General features: G+C 45.3%; 1 protein-coding gene and 1 long non-coding RNA gene across 2 annotated transcripts in view; one reads left to right on the top strand and one right to left on the bottom strand.

Moving 5' to 3' along the window:
• LOC120994883 (pseudouridine 5'-phosphatase) overlaps positions 1–21,330 on the top strand; it is a 554,435-nt gene that overhangs the window by 467,536 nt on the left and 65,569 nt on the right. The gene's annotated exons all lie outside the window — the stretch shown is intronic.
• LOC120994884 lies at positions 10,539–20,723 on the bottom strand. The gene is made up of 3 exons (XR_005777494.1): positions 20,675–20,723; positions 20,506–20,586; positions 10,539–10,769 (listed from the first exon to the last, which is right to left on the bottom strand). It is a non-coding gene; the product is annotated as an uncharacterized LOC120994884 (long non-coding RNA).

Here is a 21,330-nt window from a genome sequence, read left to right as displayed (position 1 = left end):
CATGAAATGAAATTGTTTATTGATCATGATTATGTATGTTTTCTCCACTTTAGGGTATTTGATCACATTTTTTTTTTTTTTATGGGTATATATTTTCATTATGAGTTTATTATACAATCATGCCATTGATTATTCTATTTTTTATTATTTATTTTTGATCATGTACTAATGTTGGTATTGTGTGTTAAATCATGATGAATGCCATAAATTGGTACATTGTATATATTTCTGTATGTGGAAGTCTTTTGGTTAGCTAATTATTTTTCACGCACAATATCTCTGTTCCAGCCTCAATTTTTGTAGATGCACTGCTTGAGCGTACTATTTATTTCCGGCTTGGATTCCACCAGTGGAACGTATTTTTGTATCCATTGCGGCCATCTTCTTCCGTTCAAATGTCTAAGACATTTCCTGTCTCCCAGCCATCTTGCGCATGCGCGATTCGACCCTGGGGACGCCGGGAACTCACACACATGATTTTGCTTGTTTACAGGTGAATATGATTAATATAGTTATTTGGATACGTACATTTAGTATATATATAACACACCATCGCATGGTCTAGTACCCCTGAGGAAGCCGGACTGCGCCGGCTATACGTGTGGGGCGTCTTTCTTCATGTTGCACAGGTCCACTTCACCAGCTCTTCGACAGGCCATGGCTCTTATATTTTGACACGAATCTGGTCCCATCCTAACTTCTTTGATGCCACATTATATTTTGATGCAAGACTTTTATGTATTTACATATATGGTTATTGATGAAGCTGGGTTACATATTTTTCTCATCTTTGGACGTTGGTGGACTCTGTACAGGTGTTGGTCTTGTTTTTCACCAACACTAAGTTCTATTGTATACAATTTTTATGTCTATGTGTTAGTGTTGTCTAATAAAAATTGCTTTTTATTCATTGGTATTTGTGGGATGTGCATTTCTGTTGTGGTTCTCTTGACCGTACTTCAGTCCTTGTTTTTGCACAGCAAAAATATATTTGTTTGCCACTAAGGGCTCTTTCACACCTGCGTTCTTGTCTTCCGGCATAGAGTTCCGTCGTCGGGGCTCTATGCCGGAAGAATCCTGATCAGGATTATCCTAATGCATTCTGAATGGAGAGTAATCCGTTCAGGATGCATCAGGATGTCTTCAGTTCCGGTACGGAACGTTTGTTGGCCGGAGAAAATACCGCAGCATGCTGCGCTTTTTGCTCCGGCCAAAAATCCGGAACACTTGCCGCAAGGCCGGATCCGGAATTAATGCCCATTGGAAGGCATTGATCCGGATCCGGCCTTAAGCTAAACGTCGTTTCGGCGCATTGCCGGAGCCGACATTTAGCTTTTTCAGAGTGGTTACCATGGCTGCCGGGACGCTAAAGTCCTGACAGCCATGGTAAGTGTAGTGGGGAGCGGGGGAGCAGTGTACTTACCGTCCGTGCGGCTCCCCGGGCGCTCCAGAGTGACGTCAGGGCGCCCCAAGCGCATGGATCACGTGATCCATGTGATCACGTCATCCATGCGCATGGGGTGCTCTGACGTCATTCTGGAGCGCCCCGGGAGCCGCACGGACTGTAAGTATACCGCTCCCCCGCTCCCCGCTCCTACTATGGCAACCAGGACCTTAATAGCGTCCTGGGTGCCATAGTAACACTGAAAGCATTTGGAAGACGGTTCCGTCTTCAAATGCTTTCAGTACACTTGCGTTTTTCCGGATCCGGCAGGCACCTCCGGCAACGGAAGTGCATGCCGGATCCCAACAACGCAAGTGTGAAAGAGGCCTAATACAAGCCAAAAACGGCTATAGAACATATAACTGCACAGCGGAACGGCAAATATATATATTTTTTGCCACTAATACATGCCAAAAAGGGCTGTCATTTTCTCACTTCACCACACAACTGCTAATTAGCCCTTTTTTTCACTAATACAAGCCAAAAAATGCTTTAGAACATACAACTGTACCGCACAAGGGCAAATAAGACATAGAAATATTTATTTGTAATAAACCCTGGTAATGGCTGTATCACACAGCACTTGCTCCCCAATAACAAGAACGGTTTGCTGGAATTACAGAGCTGTATAAAGGCAATTTGGATCTGCAGTCAGTACAGCAAGGTGTAATATGATTGTTCCTATTACCCAGGCTGTAAACTCCCCTACTGAACCCTGTTCTGCTTCAATACTGTGGAATGATTCTTCCCTATCATTTCCCTGAACTTCTATATAGCAAATTAAAAGTTTTAAAGTCTTTTCTACCACTGTCCCTAGCGCCTGCTGATGTCTCTCCCTGCACTAAGTACACTGGAAAATGGCTGAATCCAAGATATCTGAGGCTATTTATAGGCCTGTGACATAACAGAAAGAAAAAATATATAAACGTTATCTGGTATGAAAAAAATTGGACTGCAGCAGCGGTACCCTTAAGGGAGTAGGTTCAGTCTCCTAAATAGCAAAATAAAACAGAGGGTGCGGGAACCGCACTATAAATCAGCAGTTTATATCAGTTATTTGAGTCAAATCCTATAAACACGGGAAACTGAAATGTTATCCAGCTATCAGAGGCAATAATCGCAGATGCGTATTGTTCATACGAAAAAGCTGTAATCCACCTCCTGCTGGTCCGCAGATCTCGTCATGAGTCACCAACCACTGATTCCAAACACCGAATCCGAATACCTTCAAGAAGGAACAGAAAAGATGGTGCAATACCCTCTATATCCTTACGGGAAAAGGGTTTATTGTACTCACAATTATAAAGTTGTAAATATGCACATAGAATTGCCTGACCCGGGTTTCGCTATTAGCTTTTTCAGGGGCTGCGGTACAAACACCGCTGCAAACCACGAGTAAAAGATCACTTCTACCCCGGAACTGAAACGGACTTCCGTTGTCCAATATCATGTCAATCAAACAATAAATGTCGGATACCAGACATATGCATAGTGTGCAACATAAACAATCACATAAAATCACATAAAATATATAAATAGACACTGTAATAAAAGCAATGTCATATAAAAACAATGTTAAACATATATGATGTATATAAATATAAAAATATATATCGGAAATAGTATCAGACGAGTCAAACCATACAAACTGCTTTTATATCCCATTCAATATTTAGTCCTTGCGGCTGTAAAGTGTCAATTTCAAATATCCATTGCGCTTCTTTCTTATTAATTTGTGTGGCGGGGTTGCCTCCTCGCCAATACCGTGTAACCCAGTAATAAAGTGGTTATCTTGGTGCAGTACGACTAGCAGTTAACTGGTGTAGAAATGCTGTTATTGTAACAAAATGTGTTCACAAAAATTGAGGGCATTTACTGTGAATTTACAATTATTACATACCGTATATTTTGCCCCATAAGACGCACTTTCCCCCCCCCAAAAGTGGGGGGAAAATGCCCCTGCGTCTTATGGGGCGAATGCTTCCATTTTACATCGCAGCCTGCGATGTATGAGCAGGGAGAGAGGAGGGGCTGGAGTACGGAACTTGCGTTGGGGCCCGGTGCAGTCACTGTACTCTTACACCGGGCCCCGCCGCTCACCGAAGTATTTCTAGACGTTAATCCTTAACCTGTTTTTAAGTTTAATTAACGCTGCACTCTCCCCTGTTCCCCTGTATCCCCTGTATCTGTACAGCACTTAGTAACAAGCTTCCATAGCAGGCAGAGCGGACAGCAGCAGTAACGTCACTCACTGACGTCGCACACCTGCTCCTCCCACTTGAAGCAGGCGGAGCAGGCGCGCGACGTCAGTGAGTGATGTAACGCTGCCAGCTGCTCTGCCTGCTATGGAAGCTTGTTAGTAAGTTCAGTACTGATACAGGGGAGAGCGCAGCTTTAGTTAAATTTAATAACAGGTTAAGGATTACGTTCTAGAAATACTTCGGTGAGCAGAGGGCCGGTGTATTGGGGGACACTGTTATGAGGGGGATCTGTGGATGACACATATATAGCAGTTTTGTCCACAGATCCCCCCCATAACAGTGCCATCAAGAGATCCCCCACCCCATAACAATGTCATCCACAGATCCCCCACCCCATAGCAGTGCCATCCACAGATGCCCCTCCCCATAATAGTGCCATCCACAGATCCCCCATAAACAGTGCCATCCACAGATGCCCCTCCCATAACAGTGCCATCCACAGATCCCCCATAACAGTGCCATCCACAGATCCCCAACATGACAGTGCGTCATCCGAAGATCCCCCATAATAGTGTCTTGCACAGACCACCATTAGTTCAAAACCCACCAAAAGCACACCTTTTGGTTAAAAATATATTTTTTCTTATTTTACTCCTCAAAAACCTAGGTGCGTCTTATAGGGCGAAAAATATGGTAAATACTGCTATTGCAGTAGAATGCTTTCAGTAAAAATGCACAGTAAGGCTACTTTCACACCTGCGTTCAGGTGTCCGCTCGTGAGCTCCGTTTGAAGGGGCTCACAAGCGGCCCTGAACGCAGCCGTCCGGCCCTAATGCATTCTCAGTGGAGGCGGATCCACTGAAAATGCATCCGCCTGCCAGCGTTCAGCCTCCGCTCCGCTCAGTGAGCGGACACCTGAACGCTGCTTGCAGCGTTCGGGTGTCCGCCTGGCCGTGCGGAGGCGAGCGGATCCGTCCAGACTTATAATGGAAGTCAATGGGGACGGATCCGCTTGAAGATGACACCATATGGCTCAATCTTCAAGCGGATCCGTCCCCCATTAACTTTCAATGTAAAGTCTGAACGGATCCGCTCAGGCTACTTTCACACTTAGAAATTTTTCTAAGTTATAATGCAGACGGTTCCGTTCTGAACGGATGCAAACGTCTGCATTATAGGAGCGGATCCGTCTGATGAAACATCAGACGGACCCGCTCCGAACGCTATTGTGAAAGTAGCCTAATCTTGATGCAATACAATGCATTGACAGTTAACTGGTACATAAATGCTATTATTGTAGCACGGTATGCATTCACTAATAATGCACGGTATGGTTTTTAGGTAAAAAGGGCAATTTTTCGGTGTCTCAGCTGAATGTATACTGTTAGGGTGCTGTCAACAATTTTATGAACTATAGAAACTTTTGTTTACAAAAAGAAAAATGTCTGGTTGTTCATTCAGAGAAATATGAGTTATCTTGCAGGATTCAGAATTTGCTAGCAAGCAATATGAAACTGAGATAGTGACCAGTCTCTCACTCACTCTGTTTAAGCTTTCCCTGATAAAACTCTAAAATCTAGCCAATTATATCTCCATGTTCTTTCCCTATAGTGCCTCTATAGTGTCCCTAGTAACTGGCTTGTGTCTGCAATATTTTTTATTTAATTTTTTCGCCAGACCAAGGCACAGCACAGTCTAGCAAAACTCTAGCTGCACACAAAATGGTGTTTCTTCTTTCTGTGTAAAAATGACCTGGCTTAATAATGCCCCCGATTGGCTGATAAAGCTGTTTGTCTCTGAGCCAATCAGGGAAAGACCTTCCTTCTCCCTCCCAGGGTCATATGATCCTCCATCTTCTTCCTTCTTGTTGTTTTCCCATCAATGTTTAGAGTAAAATGGCGTTGGGCGCTGTTTTAATGCAATTCGTCTAAAACAAATCCTCAAAATTTTGGATTCATTTAGCAGACAAATTTTTGTGAAATTTGTACCTAATCCAATTTGTTTAGAATTTGTTCCTTCATTTCTAATTTAAACTTTATGACCACCTATTACTTTTGTACATTTCTTGAGACTTCTCCTGATGCATTGGGGCTCATTATATGGTCAGACTCAAGGGCTCAGCAGACGGTAATTTGGTACTCTGGTGGGCTAGTCAGACTCTGACTCATTCTGACTCCCTCACCATCATTAGTACACATCCTCAAGCACTGCTGTGTGTATGTCATCTATATTATTAGAGTTTGCTGCATCTGTATGTTCACTCCTCCGATATTGGTCAAGTTTTCACACGACCCTGTTCTGGTATCTCATTAACCAATACAAGTGGAATTACAGAGCTATTAGTGATGATACATTTGTAAGAGGTGAATATCAAATTTGAATGTGGTTTTCTGAGTATTAAAATGTTATCCTCTTAATTTCACTGACTGCTTAGTGTATGTTCTTCTACATACAAATAGATCTGAGGTGAAAGTGCCTTTTATATTTACGCTGAAAACCTATAAGTTTCTTATTATATTTCAAATGTAAAAGACGTAAAATTTCAAAATCACACTTCCTTTTATGCTCAAGCATGAAGGCATATTTGGATAAAAGAAAGGTCTTGTAAAGTTGACTTACTCATTCTCCTTTGAAGTATATTTAAAATTAAAATGCATATTTACTGGCAGCTACAGTAACACATTTAGAGTTAAGATTCCCTAAAAGCCAAGTTTAACATTGGGGAGAAAGTTCCTTCATGAAATATTTAGCTGCCAGAGTTACTGCTCAGGACATGCATGGTTTTGTATATATATATATCTTCAGGTTGACAAACTTCATCAGAGCGTTCTTCTTTTAGGAGTAGATTTAATCGGACCTAGAAAACATGTCATTATTTTATGTCTGTTATCTTATTTGACAGTATGGTAATCTGAAAGGTATCACAGTACATAGAGCAATATAAAAAAATGCACACAGGACCCCAGATAGACAACAAAGTAAGGCCTCTTTCACACTTGCGTTGTCCGGATCCGGCGTGTACTCCACTTGCCGGAATTACACGCCGGATCCGGAAAAACGCAAGTGTACTGAAAGCATTTGAAGACGGAACCGTCTTTCAAATGCGTTCAGTGTTACTATGGCACCCAGGACGCTATTAAAGTCCTGGTTGCCATAGTAGTAGTGGGGAGCGGGGGAGCGGTATACTTACAGTCCGTGTGGCTCCCGGGGCGCTCCAGAATGACGTCAGAGCGCCCCATGCGCATGGATGACGTGATCCATGTGATCACATGATCCATGCGCTTGGGGCGCCCTGACGTCACTCTGGAGCGCCCGGGGAGCCGCACGGACGGTAAGTACACTGCTCCCCCGCTCCCCGCTACACTTTACCATGGCTGCCAGGACTTTAGCGTCCCGGCAGCCATGGTAACCACTCTGAAAAAGCTAAATGTCGGCTCCGGCAATGCGCCGAAACGACGTTTAGCTTAAGGCCGGATCCGGATCAATGCCTTTCAATGGGCATTAATTCCGGATCCGGCCTTGCGGCAAGTGTTCCGGATTTTTGGCCGGAGCAAAAAGCGCAGCATGCTGCGGTATTTTCTCCGGCCAAAAAACGTTCCGTTCCGGAACTGAAGACATCCTGATGCATCCTGAACGGATTTCTCTCCATTCAGAATGCATGGGGATAATCCTGATCAGGATTCTTCCGGCATAGAGCCCCGACGACGGAACTCTATGCCGGAAGACAAGAACGCAAGTGTGAAAGAGCCCTAATCCGGTTTTGCACCACACATCTTAAGAACAAAATCATCCAGCAACATTTGCTTATAGATATTTTCAAACAAGTCAGATAATTGATGGTACGTACAGTATACTAAAAGGGATGTTTTATGAAGAAAACATCTTTTAAAAAGAAGCTGGTATGGCAATTTGCTGCTGTCTGCAAGTCTGTTTTCTTTTAGCTTCAGCATTCAGCTGTTATCACGTCTGGTTACACATTTCTGCTGCAGGGAAAATGAAGTACTACATGATGGCAATTCAAATGGATGGTCAACCATGTAATATACATTCATGGGCCAAGATCGCTAGTTGAAGAACTGCTGTCTGCTCTGATTCGTAATGAAGACTGCAGAACGCAAATCAGTCTATTCGGTCCATAAGCACTAATAAGGCTCATGGCATGTCCTTTAAAATATGTATCACTAAAGGGCTTGTCCAGTTTCACAAACCAATTTTCCTATTAGAGAATTATGAATTAAGGGAAGGAATCTTATCTAATAGTAAAAGTAGGCAATAGTTACAAAAATTATCTCTCTCTCTCTCTCTCTCTCTCTGAAGGAACTGTCATTGATTTGATTGGACATTGCATAATGATTAGCTTCTCCTATGGTTCTGCATAAAGATTGAAAACTCACTGTCTGGTACTCTGCAGCATCTAACCACATATACACATGAAAGTCAATGTGATAGAAAAGCAAATCACATACCAGTAGACTTTTTGGGCATTGAAGGAAACTAGAGCACCCAGACATAGTGCTTATAACTCCACCTAAAGCCCATTTAAGGGGAATCTGTCAGCAATATTTTGTCTCTAATATTATAACTAATTCTAAGGCGATGTGCACTCAAACATAGTTTAAAACTTACCTTTAGTATCCTTCTCTGAATTTGTGATTGCAAGAAAATTAAGTTTATTCTATATGTAGATGAGCTTCAAAGCACCCAGAAGAGCTTCTTCAACCTTCCAAAGAGCCCAAGCCCACCTGTTCAATGAGGCCAAGCCTGCCTCTTCAGATAGCCCAGAACCTTCCCATTGTGCTCCTAACTCCCTGCAACGTCAATGACGCCCTTCCCCTTTGTTGGTAATGTCACCTCTCTGCCTGGGGCTGCGCACCACAGTATATATCATGAGCATCGGCCTCGCTGTGCAGTACATATAATGAGACCGACAACCGCACTATGTACTGTGGTCCAGGCAGAGAGCAGAGAGGTGACATCACCAGCAAAGGGGAAGAGCATCAGTGACATTGCAGGGAGTTGGAGGAGGTACTGGGCTTTCTGAAGAGGTGGGCTGGAGCTCATTGATTAGGCAAGCTTGGGCACATTGGAGGGTTGGAAATGCCCTGCTGGACACTTTATGGATCATAGAATAAACTTAATTAATTGGGTGGAGCTTATTCAAGACCTCTTGCCCCTCCATCCTTCAAAAATGTTTTTCCCAATTGGGTTTAGGCATTCCTGGGGCAAGCTTAAAAATCTCCAAATTTACCAAAAACAATGTTGGTATGTAAGAGATAGGGCTGCCATAATCAATGATTTAATCTGTGCTACCAGATCATATTGCTGTGTAGGATGGACTATGAATAGGGATGAGCGAACCCGAACTGCAAAGTTCAGGTTCGAACCGAACTTTGTTAGTTCGGGTACCCGGATTCAAACCTGGACATTTTTTTTTTTTTAACTGAAGTCTGAGTTCGGGTTCAGTGTTCGGGTTATTTATTTATTTTTCATTATAACATGGTTAAATAGGACTTGGACATCGTTTGTCTCCCTTTGTCTCCTTTCCCCTCCTCACCTGTTATGTTGTTTGGTGTGGTTCATGTTGGGGTTTAGTTGTTTGTCATGTCTGGTGTTCCATGTGAGGTCGGTTTGGTGTTGTGATCTGCATGGATGTTTGATATTTTCCCCAGTCTGTTGTTGAACCATTACCCTGTATGCAGCGCTGCCTGGAGCTTCCATGCATCTGGTGTTCGCACGGAGGTCCGGGTAGATGTTTGGCGCAGTCTTTCCATCTCTGCTGCAGCAGGTAAGTGTTAGTTGTCGCTAGTGTTCTGTTGTGGCACTGTGTACTTACCTGCCATCCAGTTGCTGCATATGGTCTTTTCCCTTCTGTTACTGGGCCGCTGCAGACTCCGCTTTGTCTGTTTCCTTGAGGAACTGGTTGTCTCCTATTCCTGACCCCTGTGCAAGGGACCGTTAGGGTCAGTAGGATCCAGGTTCGAGTGTATGAGCCCTCCCACCTTCAGGGGGCGCTCATACAGTCAGGAGATCAGGGTCAGGATTAGGGCGGCTATAGGAGGTGACCTGCTCCCTATCCCTGTTTTGTGGCCTAGTATCAGTTCCCATTATACGGTGGGGGTTTTCCCCACTCCCGACCGTGACAGCTATTATTTTCCAATATAACCATGTTATAATGGAAAATAATAAAGTGAAGTTCGGGTCCCCATTGACTTCAATGGGGTTCGGGGTCAAGTTAGGGTCCCGAACCCGAACTTTGACCTGAAGTTTGTCTGAACCTGGCAATCCTGAACTTCCATGAGTTCGCTCATCCCTAACAATGAACATAAAATATTATATTTGTAGACTATTTAAGAAATAGTTGAATGAGTGTCTTATAAATGTTGGCTGTACTCTTCTCTTTCTTCCATTTGTATACTATTATCAGTGCTGATTTGTTGTACATTGTAATAGCCTGCACCATAATGATTTATTATGTTACCTAAGGGAGCTATGTCATACTGCACTCATGTTGAGCAGATTTCTTACTGTTTTTAGGCAAGATATTTGAGATATCTTGACATTTTAGAGAATGCTCATTGTAAAAAAAAAAATCCAGAGAGAAAGATTTGCTGAGCCAGGTAACCTTTAACAATTATGTAACAGAACCAGCTGCTATGAACTTTAAGAAAATAAGTGAACAAATTAAGTCGAAAACAGTTAAATTGTGTGCTTAGAAGAAAGAAATACTTAAAGGGGTTGTCAGGTTTATATTTTTAATATATTTTTTTATATTGTTTAAAAGTATTTGTCTATAAAGTAGGAATCATACACTTTTCTAATATATATGTGTAATGGTGCAGAATCCCAAGCAACCAGACAGATTATTTAAACTACAGTGGCTTTATTGAGTCGATGATAATTCAGTCAAAAGCCAGTGATCATACACAAGTAATCAAGCCGAATAAGAACCTCTGCAGGGAGAGATCAGGGAAGTAGTCCGTGACCAGGCCAAAGTTCATACACGTTATATCAGTCCGAGAAGCGTGGTACCGAGGGATGAGACGTCAGAGAATATCCAGGGTCTGATCTGAGGTCATACACAAGATAGATTGTTCAGCCAAGATAAAGTATCCAGAGGGAGGTCACTAGAGAACGGTCAAGAAAAGCAGAGGTCATACACAGGTAAACTGGAGAGAAACGATCACCAACATACACCCGTATTGTCAGAACAACAGTGGGCACTGACCAGCCAGGGAGATCCCCTTTTAAGTACCTGCTAGCCAATCACAGAGTGCCAGGTGTCGATTCTTCATAGGTCACATATATGATCCTAATCGCTAACACTTGTGCGGCCTATCCCCTAATCTACTTTGAATTTCTGCACAGGTGCTTTTCCTGCCAGCGGCCGGTGTAACACATAATACGCGTACGCTCGGCCGTGTATATCTTTGCGAACCACCTCTGGAGCGTGTGCGCGGACGCTTGATTGGCCTAGCACAGATACGGGACCGCACCGGAACGGAACCCGTAGGCGATACCGGAGACAGGACTGGCCACGGCTTGTTGCCACCAGCCTGGCCAATCTGCCTCCGGGACCCTGGCGGTCTTCCCCTCCATTCATTTGCAAGAGGCTTAACCTTTAACTGTACAAGGATGTTTGGACATTTTGCACCTCTGGTAGCCACGACAATTTTTTGCAGTTTTGACATGTACAAATAGAACCTAAATTGAGAAATAAAAATCATACTAACCCCACCATACCTTTATATTTTCTTAAAGCAGACAACTGCCACATTGTCAAAATGCCACTCAGCAATTTATGCATGCAGACTAGTAAAGAACGAAGTGAGCTAGGGATGCTACATCCGAAGTTGCTTCGTTCAAAACTTTGGATTAATACTGTATGGAGATGTGTCTCAGTACATTATAAAAATGTATGGGCTCCAATGAGCCGGTAAGTTATTCGCAAAGTCGCGCAAGACTTCGTTGAATAACTTCGGTAGTTGATCTTTAAAGTGGAAAACCACTTTGAAGCTTGAAACTGAACTCAGCTTCGGTTCCGATTGTTACCCTATAGCAACCAATCCACCTTTTATTTTGGACAGCTCCTTTAGAAAATAAAAGGAGGAATCTGACTGGTTGCTATGGGCAACTAAACCAGTTCTACGTTACACCACTTTGATAAATGACCCCCCATGGATCGCACATTCACATGCCTTGCATTGATATATTGTTTCTCAGCATAATTTTTAAACATATTTTGGGGATTTGCTCTGGTAGGCAGGGTAAGCATACGCAGTACAGAGGCGAAAACAAGTTTGTAAAGCAAAACTTAAGTGTTTATTCACACATAAGGCAAAAGTAAAATGACTCTGTACAGTCTTGGTGTTAGTCCACACAATGCAAAGTCCACAGAACAAAAATATCACCTTGTTGACCGTTTTATCCCGAGTGGTCCACTGCAGGCTTTAGGGGGCCTGCTCCCCAGCGTGTGGCTCTTAGCCCTTTAGCACGGCACATGCCTCAGATCCCAAAACAGAGACCACTTGCTGCTGAGCCCAGCTGTCTTTTAAGGACAGCTAGGTGTTGTCAAAACCCAGACTGGCACTTAAAATCTAGTCCGGTGTTTTACCCCACCTGGCTGCAAACCAGCCCAGCAGCACACAATGGGAGGAAAATACCTGTCCTCACAGATCATACCCTTCACTGTGTCACATACCCCCCCTTTGTTCAACCCTGAGGTGGTGAACACTCGCCAGACAATGTACCCAGGACAGGGCAACCGTGTTCCTCTGTAACCGGCCTGCCCTGTGTTCCACTGTAAATTTAAAGTTCTGTAGGGACAGGAACCATCGGGTGACCCGGGCATTTCTGTCTTTAGCCTAGCTTATCCACATGAGAGGGGAGTGGTCGGTCACCAAGCGGAATTTTTTCCCCAACAAATAATAGCAGAGAGACTCAAGTGCCCACTTGATAGCCAGGCACTCTCTCTCCACTATACTGTACCTGGTCTCAGCTGGGGTGAGCTTACGGCTGAGGAAGACAATGGGATTCTCCTCCCCGTTGACTTCCTGGGACAGTACAGCACCGAGGCCCACCTCGGAGGCATCCGTCTGTACTATAAATTCCTGCTTGAAGTCAGGCGTCACCAAAATCGGGGACCCACACAGGGCCGACTTTAAAGCGGAGAACGCCTCTCTTCCACCTGATCATCCCAGCGAACCATCACGGACTTATGTCCCTTCAAAAGTCCTGTCAATGGCGCGGCTATCGTAGCAAAGTGGGGGACGAACCTCATGTAATAGCCCACCATCCCCAAGAACAACTTTACTTGCCTAGAGGTGACAGGTCAGGGCCAATTCCGTATGGCCTCTATTTTGTTTACTTGGCGTTCGATGACTCCGTGCCCAATGACATACCCAAGGTATTTAGTCTCTTCTAACCCTATTGCGCACTTTTTTAGGTTAGCGGTCAAGCCAGCCTTCCTAAGGGAGACCACCACAGCCTGTACCTTAGGTAATTGACTTTCCCAGTTGTTACTGTGGATAACGATATCGTTCAGGTACGCTGAAGCGTACCGATGATGTGGACGGAGTACAATGTCCATTAGCCTTTGAAACGTGGCGTGATACAGCCCCTCTGGTGTGATGGAAGCCGTTTTCTCCTTGGCAGCCTCCGTCAAGGGTACCTGCCAGTACCCTTTGGTGTGGTCCAAAACAGAGAAATACCGGGCTTGACCTAACTTCTCAATAAGCCCATACACTCGGGGCATGGGATATGTGTCAAACTTGGAAACCTCATTAAGTTTACGGAAGTCGTTACAGAATCGTAACGTCCCGTCCGGCTTGGGTATTAATACTATCGGACTGGCCCATTCACTTTTTGACTTCTGGATGACGTCTAGCCACAGCATTAGCTGCACTTCCTCCGAGATGGCTTGTCGGCATGCCTCAGGTACCCGGTATGACTTTAACCGGACTTTTGCCTGAGGTTCAGTGACAATGTCATGCCGGATTGCGGAAGTGCGTCTAGGGAGGTCCGAGAACACATCCGTGTTCTGACTAATGAACTCCCTGGCCTCCTGAGCCTGTTTAGAGGAGAGGCTGTCAGCATTTTTTACTGTGGCAACCGCTTCCCTTGCATCAGATAGAAGGGCCGGAATCTCTTCCGCTAGAAAACCCGGCCGCGGACTGTCTTCAGTAAAGGTCTCCCTATCTTTCCAAGGTTTTAGTAAATTAACATTGTAAACCTGCACCGGCTTTCGCCACCCTGGCTGGTGTACCTTGTAATTTACCTCTCCAATTTTCTCGAGTACCTCGTAGGGCCCCTGCCACCTGGCCAGGAACTTACTGTCCAGGGTCGGTATCAGAACCAAAACCCGATCACCTGGGTTAAAATTCCGAACCCGAGCCCCGGGTTAAAATTCCGAACCCGAGCCTGGCGATTATAGACTCTACTCTGGGCTCGCTGAGCTGCCTCCATATGTTCCTTAACCAGTGGCAACATTGTCTCCATCTGCTCTTGCATCTGAGTGGCATACTCAATCAAAGTTTTATGCAGTGTGGGTTGTTGTTCCCACTCCTCTTTGACTATGTCCAACAGACCACACGGATGTCGGCCATACAGCAGTTCGAAGGGCGAGAACCCAGTAGAGGCCTGCGGCACTTCTTGCACTGCGAACATGAAATAGGGCAGTAGAAGATCCGAGTCCCTCCCATCGTTAGACACCACCCGCTTTAACATGTTTTTCAAGGTTTGATTAAACCTCTCTACCAGGCCGTCCGTCTGTAGTAGTTTACTGAGTTCCCTCATGACATTTGAAATAAAAGGGGTCCCCTGGTCGGTCAGAATCTCTTTCGCAGAGTGGCATAGTCCAGGACTACAAAAATGTGTTTTTGCCCTCTAGCGGACTTCGGTACTGGGCCTATGAGATCCATACCGATCCGCTTGAATGGAACCTCAATAATCGGGAGAGGGACCAGGGGACTACGGAAATGTGGATGGGTGCTGGTTATCTGGCAGGTTGGGCAAGACTTACAATACTCTTCTACCTCTCTGAACACACTGGGCCAGTAAAACCGCTGTAGAATCCAGTCCTGTGTTTTCTGCTGGCCCAGCCCATGTTGGTGGGCTAATTCCAACACGAGCTTGCGATACGCCTTGGGCACCACCAACTGTTCAATATGGTCACCCAGTAGTTAATTTACCCGGTACAGCATCTCCTGTTGAACCACAAAACGGGGAACATAGACTCAACCCCCTGTTGTTGTGGTTCACCATGTATTATTAATGCATTTTCCCAGGCTCGGGATAAGGTTGGGTCCCAGTGTTGTGCAGTACCAAAATTATTCCCGGAGACATTGAGATCTGCCAGCTCAGGCCCCGGCGGCAAGTCCTCCACGTCTCACACCATTACACTCAGTGGGGTTGTCTCCTCCTTTTTCACCGAAGTGGCGGTCACCCCTACCGCTGTCCCTTCGGCCTTGTGTTCCCAGGATTCTGGCCTCCCTTCGGAGAAAGGCCACTCTGCTGGGGTTACCCCTGTCTCATGGGCACCAGTCACCCTCGTAGTAGGCCACAGTGCCGGGAAACCCGGAAAGTCTCTCCCGATGATAAGTTCGTAGTGTAAGTTTGTGGCAACTGCCACTTCGTGAGTCCACCTGCCGGCCCCCGTGGTTAGAGACACCAGGGTGGTGGGATAGTCTTTCAAGTCCCCATCAATGCACATGACCCCGACTTTCCGGCCAGTATACTCAGCAGACCATACCAGGGGAGCCCTTACTAGGCCCCCTGCTGGAGTGTCTCATACTTCCACCTGGCACAAGTGATCTAGAGTCCCTGGGGTACCTGTTGCACTCAGCTTCCTGGCATATAGCAACTGACAGTAGCCATAGTTAGTGTCCATGGGCTTAACCTGTTGGGGACAGTCAGCCCTTACATGGCCAGGCTCCTGACACCGCCAGCAGACTATCAGAGCCAGGTCCGCAGTGGGTACATCCTGAGCGGGTTTTATCCGCTCAAACCTCTGGGCCTGGGATGGAGATTTCCGGGATTTGACTGGCCCCCTCCTGAAAGAACCCCCCTTTAGATTTCTGGTAGCATCATAGCGTTCCACCAGGTCCACCATCTCAAGGGCATTGCCAGGAGACACCTGGCCGATCCAGTGCTGGAGAGGGGGTGGCAAAGCCCTCCATAACATATCAGGTAACAGACGGTCCAGCATAGCAGTGGGGCTCAGCACATCAGGCTCTAGCCACTTTTGCAAGAGGTGAAGCAAGTTATAATACTGGGGTCTCGTGGGCTCAGCCGGGTTGAACCCCCACTGATGCACCCGGTGGACCCGGACAAACACATTCACCCCCAGTTTCTCCAGATTCTCACCCTTGACTTTCTGGTAGTCGGCCGCTTGATCGTCCAGCAAGTTGAAATACACCCCCTGGGAATCGGATGTCAGGAATGGAGCGACGACCTCAGCCCACTGATCTCGGGGTAGATTCTCCCATGTGGCCACCTTCTTGTACATTGCCAGGTAGGTTTTGATTTCATCTTGGGGATCGCCGCAAGGACCGTTTTCCAGACATCATGGACGCTCCTGCCGTCTGTAAAGCCATCATGTGTTGTAACAGCAGCTGGTTTGTTTCTTGCTGGTGTTGGTTAGCCTCCACGAGGGCTTTCATTAAGGCCTCCATTTTGTCACGTGACACAGGTTTGAATTTAGCTGGTTTAATCCAGGAGATCCAGCCGTACCCGAAAACAAAAATATTTCGGCGTTTACGCCAGCCTCACCTCGTGTGCCCGCTCCAAGCCACCAATTGTGGTGATTTGCTCTGATAGGCAGGGTATGCGGACCCAGTACAGAGGTGAAAACAAGTTTGTAAAGCAAAACTTAAAATAAAAGTAAAACAACACTGTACAGTCTTGGTGTTAGTTCACACAATGCAAAGTCCACAGAACAAAAATATCACCTTATTGGCCGTTTTATCCACAGCGGTCCACAGCAGGTTTTAGGGGACCTGCTCCCCAGCGTGTGTCTCTTAGCCCTTTAGCACGGCACCATGCCTCAGATCCCAAAACAGAGACCACTTGCTGCTGAGCCCAGCTGTCTTTTAAGGACAGCTAGGTGTTCTCAAAACCCGGACCGGCGCTTAAAATCTAGACTGGTGTTTGACCCCATCTGGTTGCAAATCAGCACAACAGTACACATTGGGAGGAAAATACCTGTCCTCCCCGACCATACCCTTCACTGTGTCACAATGTACATGAGGACCCTTTGTATATGTTTTTACCAAAATGCATAGGTCCACTTATAAGGACAAGATGGCCTCTTTTGAGTGGGTCCCTACTCTAGTTTGGCACAGCACCACATGACAACAACACAGCAGCTGAAGGTGGCAAGACTGAGTACCCCAACAGCACCCCTGCTGTGAGTATAAGCCCCCTTGGCTCTGGGCCCCCCACTACCCTCAGCAGTACAACAGCCCTCATGCAGCACCACTTAGAATAGATGTCAGAACTCATCTTTCCATGTGGTCTCAGAAACCAGACTGCGACCAAGTAGGTAGTAACCCTTATGCAGATTCTTGCTAATTGAAAACATCTGGGTCAAATGAGAGCAGTGCTGATAACATGAAAAAAATAAAAAATACACGGGGTATATGACTACAATAGAAAAAAAATGATTAGAGATAAAAAGACATGGATTGCACATCAATACGCCATGCACTAATCTGTTGCTTCTCAGCATAATTTATAAACATGTATATGAGGCACTTTATCTTTTTTGATCAAAATGCATGGGACCACTCACCATATCAAGGTGGTTTAATTTGAGTGGGTCCCTTCTCTTATTTGGCACAGTGCCACACAGCAACCACTGGCACCCCAACACAGCATCTGCAGGTAGTGAGATCCATCCCTGCTGCCATCCTAAGCCCCCTTGGTACTGGGCACCACCAGCACCACAGCAATAATAACCCCCTATGCAACACCGCTCTCTCAAAAGCTCACATTTCCATGTGGTCTAAGAAACCATACTGAGACCATTTAGGGGCTTAGCCTAACAGTATGGATGTTGTTGGGCTGCTGGGACTTGCCATTTTTAGGTGCTGTCTTGTGGTGGCAGTGGTTGCCATGTGGTGTTGCACCAAATTAGAGTAGGATCCCACTCAAAAGGCCACCTTGATGTGAGTGGGCCACCTTGATGTGAGTGGTCCTATGGATTATGATCAAAATGCATACAATGTGCCTTGTTGCCATGCTTATAAATGATGCAGAGAAGTAATGGATCAAAGCATGTGGATGTGCAATCCATGTCTTTTTTCAGTTTGGTAATTATTTCATAACAGAGTTATTCTGTAGTAGTTTTCTTCCACCTTGCCAAGTGATAGCCATGCCCAGGGCCGTCTTTAATATTGATTGGACCCTGGGCAAGAATTTACTTGGGCCCCCTGGATCCCGCCCCCCCCCCCCCCCGCCCTTTGCTGTACTTGCTATACAGCAGCACTTACCTGTCACGTCCAGGGCCTCCAGGTGACCTCTCCTCTCTGTCATCATCTTCTCTGTAGATCTTCTCTCTCATCATCTTCTCCACTTAGTCTGGACAACTTCTCTCAGCCGCCTCGTCACTGCAGAGTGTGACACACAGACATCTTAGCTTTCTTACATTCTATCATTATCCCCCAACTGGAGTCCCCACAGTGTTATCCTGCTGCTTGCTATGCCCCCCCCCCCCAGGGGTGTAGCTATAGGAGGTGGAGAGGTAGCAGTCGCTACCGGGCCCAGGAGCATGAAGGGGCCCAAAGACACTTGTGCCGCATAAGAAGACACACAAAGCACTGAGGGAAGGGGGGCCCAAGCTGAACTCTTGCACCGGAGCCCATGAGCCTTTAGTTACGCCCCTGCCCCCCCCCAATACCCCCAAATACTATCCTGAAGAAACATTACTGCCCCCCATAGTAATAGTGCTCCTCATAGTCCCACCAATAGTAATTCCCTTCTAGAATGCCCTCATTAGTAACACTGCCCCAACCGTGATAATGCTCCTCAACAATGCCCGCATTATTAGAAGAGCCCTCCCATATTAATAATACCCTCACAGAGTCCCCAGTAGAAATAAGGCCCCCTATTGTTCCCCCAGTGGTAATTAAGCTCCCTACAGACCCCTCAGTAGTAATAAGGCCCCCATAGTGCGCTTAGTAGAAAAAAGGCGGATCTATAAGACCCTCCTATAGAGCCCCCAGTAGTAATAAGACCGCCTATAATGTCCCCTGGATCTGCAGTGCCCCCTGCAGTTATAATCCTCCCTCCACCATACAGTCCCATGTAAATAACATCACCTCCTCCCCAGCTGCCTCCAACGCACAATCCCATGTAAACATCACCCCCTAAGGCTACTTTCACACTTGCGTTCGTGCGGATCTGTCCTGTACTTGTACAGGACGGATCCGCACCGATAATACAAACGAATGCATCCGTTCAGGACCGATTAGTTTGTATTAGATTTGAATTTCTAAGTCCCAATACGGATCCGTCCTGACTTACATTGAAAGTCAATGGGGGACGGATCCTTTTACAATTGCACCATTTTGTGTCAATGCAAAGGGATCCGTCCCCATTTACTTACATTGTAAGTCAGGACGGATCCGTTTGGCTCCGCAAGGCCATGCGGACACAAAAACGCTGCTTGCAGCATTTTGGGGTCCGCCTCCAAAACGGAACGGGGGGCTGTACGGAGCCGAACGAATGCATTCTGAATGGATCCGCATCCATTCAGAATGCATTGGGGTTAAACTGATGCGTTTGGGGCTGCTTGTGAGAGCCTTGAAACGGATCTCACAAGCGGATCCCCAAACCCAAGTGTGAACGTAGCCTAAACATTAAGTCCCATGTACCTAAACATCATTCCCCCCACCATCCACTTTCAACATACAGTCCCATGTAAATAACATCATTCCCTCCCCCAGCCACCTCAAGCACACAGTTCCATGTCAATAACATCCCTCCCTTCAGCCCTAACATACATCCTAGTTAAATTACTACAACTCCCAGCATTGCTCTGCCTCTCCCTTCACTTACCTCTCCAGTCCTCATATACAGACATCAGCATTAGGCTCCTTCTCCTCTTCACTCCAGTCCAATCCTGCACTGGTCACATGATGGTGACATCATCCAGGTCATCCTATCACAGCCTGTTTTGCTGATCACATGACCTGTAATGTCACCACAGGTCCTTCACCTGTATTAGATTCAATTGTATTGCCGTTCTGTGTACGGCAATACAGTTGTATCTAGCAGGCCCCGAATGTTTTAACCTAGCGACACAGTCACTAGTGAATGGGAGTCGGGAAACGGAGCTCCCTTGGGCCCCCAGGAGCAACTGGGCCCGGGGCAGCTGCCCCTTTTGCCCTGCGGCAAAGACGGCCCATGCCTTATGTGTCAGTGCTTATACACATCTTAGTTTATCCAAAATATGTGCAAAACCTCTGCCTCTAAAAATTGCTATTTTTCCATATCTCCCCAACTATATTTATCTTGAAAAGCCTCTAAGCCGAAACATGTTACTGAAAGTTTTCTCAACTATGTTAGAACAATGTTGAAGTCTATAATGTGAAGGAAAGTGTAAAGCATGAGCTGCATTGCAACGTTCTGTTGCCCGCAAGTCACAGTAAAATCACAGCATGAATGTAACGTGACTTAAAATTTTCCCTAAGTGAAGCCAGGTCATAATCATGGGTGGTCTGATGATATCTCTCTAACTATGAACTGACTACCGATGCATTTGTCTACATCATTAATTTTGTTTTGTGGTCAGAATAAATTGTTATAGAAAGTCCAGACAAAAAAGTATCTCTTGGCCAGATTTGTGCATCTCTATTTACTCACAGGGTTTGATTTACATAAATGGGACTGTTCTTTGAATCCACCAATGTACTGTATAGACGTCTGGAGCCTGATTTGTTGTACCTATAGAACAGACAGAAAAAACAACACAATAATAATATCAGCGCTAAGCATCACTGTTATGTCATCCAGATGTTTGCATAGAGAATACCTAAACTGCTTCCCCAGTAACACAAATTTAATGTGTTCAGTCACCTTTTGCATCTGCCCCTAAAAGAGAAGATATAAAATGCATCGAGTGTAAGTATGCCTTTACCATATAAAGGCTATAAAATAAATGAGGTATAAATACACTTCAGCAAATGGGCTCCAGTTTTATGACTAAAATTGTCATAAAATGGACCCAAGCGCCTTTTTTTTTCTAGCTTGGACCCCTGCTACCATGAGGCGACATACGAAGAAGGTGAATAAAGCAGTGTATAGGTTTTGAGTGGAATTTAAATAAGCAATTTCAAAATGCATTCTGAAGCATAGACATTGGTTAGATAATTACTTTAAAAGTCTTAGAGATTCCTGGAAAAAATGTCAAGCTGTACGTAGTTTATCATTGTGAATTGGTATTTTTGCCTATGTTTGTTATGTTTTAATATAAAATGTACATGCCTTTACCTGACATTATTTCAGCACTTAAACTGATAAGACAAAAAGATATGAAAGACTAGATTCTCATTTTTTGCCTTTAAAAGCTGCAATTCCATCTACCAAAAATTACGCTTATTTAAAAGTTTTTGTATAATGATGGTAAATGTGTTTCCACTACTTTCAAAGAATCTGTGGTAAAGTTATCATTCATAGATAATAAAAACT

This window comes from Bufo bufo, chromosome 3 (assembly GCF_905171765.1).
Source record: "Bufo bufo chromosome 3, aBufBuf1.1, whole genome shotgun sequence".
NCBI classification, from domain to species: domain Eukaryota; kingdom Metazoa; phylum Chordata; class Amphibia; order Anura; family Bufonidae; genus Bufo; species Bufo bufo.
This window is presented reverse-complemented; position numbering and strand designations above follow the sequence as displayed.